Genomic DNA, 4,608 nt, shown 5'->3' on the forward strand with positions numbered 1-4,608 from the left:
TTTCTTTACTTAATACCAAAAAAACTCTTAGTAATTAACTTAAGTAAAAAGGTAGGATTCATTCACATACCTTGAGGGGTCTAAGATTCCAAGGATCAACTTTAACTCCAACTCCCCAGGCTTCACAACTTTAATGAAACCCTAGGAACCACCTTCTTCTTCACAAGCTCGGGTTTACGGGACTTGGATCTTCCAATTCCCCACTAATATGATGGAAATTATAGAGATGAAATATTCTAGGGCTTTATCTGATTTGGGAGTGGAAAATAATGAAATAAAATGGGAGGGCTCCATCTATATAGGTGGGACAAAATAGCCCCAGCGGTAGCGGGTCAACAAGCAAGTCGACGATCTCGTCGACACGTCGACGGTCCGTCAACTTGCACCGTCCCTGATCCACCTGGGATTCAGAGATGGTAGCGTGTCGACAGCGTCCACCGTCGACCCATCGACGGTCCGTCTAAGGAACTGGTTCCTGCCAGTTCCCTGAGTCCCCCAGCTGCGACGATTCGATTCGTTTAGCTCCCAATCCTATTATATTGCGAACGATACTTGCGTATACTTTGGTGCACGCGAGGCGAAGCACTTAATATCTCAAAACTCGGGTGCGGATTTCTATACTAAGGGCATATACCAAGAATAACCCAAAAATTTTCTTGCGACAAAAACGGGAGGTGTAACATATTAGCCTACAATAAAGAACCCACAAAACCCTCTTTCAATCCATCATTTCTTAAGAAAACTAGTATGTTTAATGGATTCCTATGGTTATTAATGAAACAAGGAGTGGAAGGGAAGGTGAAAGAACTTACCATAATGATTTTCTATGAAGAACAACCTTAAATGCTCCCAAAAAGTTCTGAAGTCAAAAAGCTATTGAATGAAAGACTTAAGGCTTTTAACACACATTTAATGAATCTAACTGCCCGCCACCCGCTTCCGCGCTCACATTAGCGCTTCAGCGGCCCCGCTTTCACGGTCCACAAGAAATACACATGGCCACTATAGCGGCAGGGCCACCGCTAAAGTTGTACTGTTGCCGCGGTCCTGGTGCTGCCATAGCCTGTACCAGACACTAGAAATTCCCAAGTTTCACTAATTCAACCCGAAATCCTGACTATCAGCTGAGGCCATCTGCTCGCAAACCATATACACAGACATACATAAAAATAGACTATGAATGCACTCGTAGCCTTGAAATTCCCAACGGAGGTCTCGTTGACCGAGTCAACCCCCGATACCTCAAAGCCAACTTCCCAACCCAAGTCCTAAAATGCAACCGAGTGCTTTGGGAACCGAACCGAATATACACACAAGTTCTAAAAGACCATCTAGACCTCTCAAAATTGACGGATTCCCAGAAAAGGTCCGTTTATCCAAAAGTCAACTTTGAGTCAACTCTTTTTAGCCTTAAGCCCAAATTTCCCACAAAGTGACCCAAATTAAATCCAAAGACCTCGGGAAATGTACCAACGGTCCCCTCAGGTCAAATGTGAGCTAAACAAGCTCGGGAAAGGGTCAAAATCACCAAAAAGACTATAACGACCAAACGGGTCATTACATCATATACTAATTAAATCATCGCTCGACCTCGAGTGACGAAGAAAAATGAACAAAAAAGTACCTGAATCGGCAAACAACTGAGGATATCGGCTGCGCATGTCGGACTCAGTCTCTTAAGTGGCCTCTTCCATAGGGCAATGCTTCCATTGCACCTTCGCAGAAGCTATCTCCTTAGACCTCAGCTTTTGAAGCTGCCTATCCAAAATCGCAATAGGCTCCTCCTCGTAAGTCAGATTCTCATCAAGCAACATCGAGTCTCAACAAAAGATATAAGCATTGGCATGATACTTCTTCAGCATAGACACATAGAAAACTGGATGAACGCCTGCCAAGCATGGTGGCAAGGCCAACTCATAAGAAACATCGCCTACACGATCAAGGATCTCGAATTGCCCAATATACCTCGGACTCAACTTACCTCTCTTCCTAAATCTCATAACACCTTTCATTGGTGAAATATTCAATAGAACCTGATCACCAATGGTGAACTCTAAATCTGGGACCTTCCAGTCTGCATACATCTTCTGTCGACTCGGAGATACCAAAAGCTTGACCTGAATCACCCTCACCTTCTCAAGAGACTCTTTCTCTGAATAGATTCGTACCCCAAGGTTGAACCTCAAATACATCAAACCAACTAACCGGCGATCAATATCTCCTACCATACAAAGCCTCAAAAGGCGCCATGTCGATACTCGAGTGATAACTATTGTTATACGCAAACTCTGCCAACGGCAAGTATTGATCCCAATGACCACTAAAGTCTATAAGGAAAGCCTTCAACATATCCTCGAGCATCTGAATGGTCCGCTCATACTGCCCATCAATCTGGGGGTGGAAAGTTGTACTAAGATCCACTCAGTACCCAACTCATCATGAAAAGCTCTCCAGAAATGGGAAGTGAAGATGGTACCCCAATCAGCAACACAAGATCACTTACCATTAAAGGATATAAATAATAGAGCTTATCTCATAAGTTGTGCCTGCCCACTCGGTCTAGAATTCCAATATATATATATATACATACACGAATTATCATTTTTTTTTACACACTGTCAATCAACTTACTTGTAAATCACGATTCTGACTATCACTAGGTCGCTAACAAATATAGTCATCTCAATTTGTTGGGTTGGCTCAGATTTTTCACCTCAACATAATCATCACATCGGGAGTAATATGACAGCGTAGGACCTGAATCAATCGGCGCATACATATCATAAGAGATTACTGAAAATATACCTGGGACAATATCAGAGGGATACTCAAGATCCTGTCGCCCAGCTAATGCATAGGTATGGCGCTGGAATCCACTCGCACTGGGCATTTCTTTGATCTCTATCACAACCTCGGGTACTAACCGCGGCCTCTCGCCAGAGGCGCATCGATGATGAAGAGCCAGCTACTACTCCCGTAGACCGAACCCTATCTTTACCATGTAGCGATGGACAATCGCGCCTAAAATGGCCTGGCCGAGCACAGGCATAACAAACATTCGAACCCAAGCGGCACGGTCGTAATGTAACTTTCTGCATTGACTACATCGTGGTACATGTAATCTCATCTGGCTTGAATCACCCCTATTCCGAGAATTGGGAACTCTGAGACTTTGGGGCGGCCTAGAATTTGTAGATCCATCAAACACGGGTCCAAGAAACTATGGAGGAGCGCTAGTTGTTGAACGAACCGAGTGCCTGGAGAATTGTTGTCTCGGAGCGCCTCTAAACTCATGATCAAACCCTGGAGAATTAACTCTCTTTCTCCGACCCCTATTACCACGGCCTACATCCTGCCGCTGAGCTTGAGCGGCTATTAACTGAGTCAGTAAAAGAATGGCCTGTCTCATCTCTTGGCTCGAGGCATCTGGAGGAGGGACTGGGGGTGCCGGAGCTAAAGGTGAGGCTCGCCTCTGATCCTCTAAAGTGGGCGAGGTACGGGAAAATCGAGATAGGGCCTTATTTTGGGGTTCACTCCCTTCCATATCCGCAGATGGCCCCGTTCAAGCCCTTCTGCAATCACCGCCTTGCCCTTCTGGGCTGCAGTAGCTTTTCCTTTCATCAACTTTGCTGAAATCATAAACGCACCATTAGGGAGAGAAAAATCTTATAACATGGCTCTATAGCACAATCTAGTAAGAAGAAAAATGGTCATTTTTCCTAAATGCCCTGTAGCCAAGAATGGTCATTTTTTCTAAATGCCCTGTAGCCTTCTATTTATTAGCGTGGCACGCAACACACCATAAATAAGGCTCTACTAGACACGGCTCGTAGACACCTCCGAGGACTGAACTGCTCTGTTACCACTTTTGTCACGACCCGACTAGGGGCCATGACGGGTACCCGGGGCTAACCACCGAGCACAGCTCATACCTTTACCCATCGTACACATCAAGCGTTCATTCATTAATCTTATACTCAAATCATAGGAAAACCATTTTTCACCTTGAAATAAAATTACCTTTACATACATAAGCCCTTCGGCTATCAAAATCATATACATACGATAAGGACATCGTGAGACCATACTACCCACACATGCGTAACTACGAGCCTCTACTAGAATACTAGACATATGGATGGGACAGGACCGTGTTGTGCCCAAAACATATATGTACACAAAATAATAAATCAATGGCACCTCCGGAACAATGGAGTGCCCTCAAAGTCTGCTAGAAGCTCTTATGAATCCTGGTCGCGTCCCCTCGCTCACCTGGCATGAACACGCGTCCAAAGAAAATGGACGTCGCACGAGCAATGTACTGAGTATGTAAGGCGTGGATAATAACATGATAAAAGCATGAGGAATAGCATAAGGCAAAAGAACCGTTCATTTCTCATAATACTTTTTAAACATTCGACATACGTACTTAACCCTTTATTCTCCTAGAGATACACTTGTTACATCCACCTACTTACATAGGCAATAAGTTACAATGCAGTACATTCACATACCCGGCCATATGGGCTCAGTATCACCCGTACTCGGCTCTCCCGGGACTCGATAGTATCAGTACTCGGCCCTTCCGGGACTCGATGCTATCCGTAC

The sequence above is a fragment of the Lycium ferocissimum genome, chromosome 3 (assembly GCF_029784015.1).
Source record: "Lycium ferocissimum isolate CSIRO_LF1 chromosome 3, AGI_CSIRO_Lferr_CH_V1, whole genome shotgun sequence".
NCBI lineage: Eukaryota > Viridiplantae > Streptophyta > Magnoliopsida > Solanales > Solanaceae > Lycium > Lycium ferocissimum.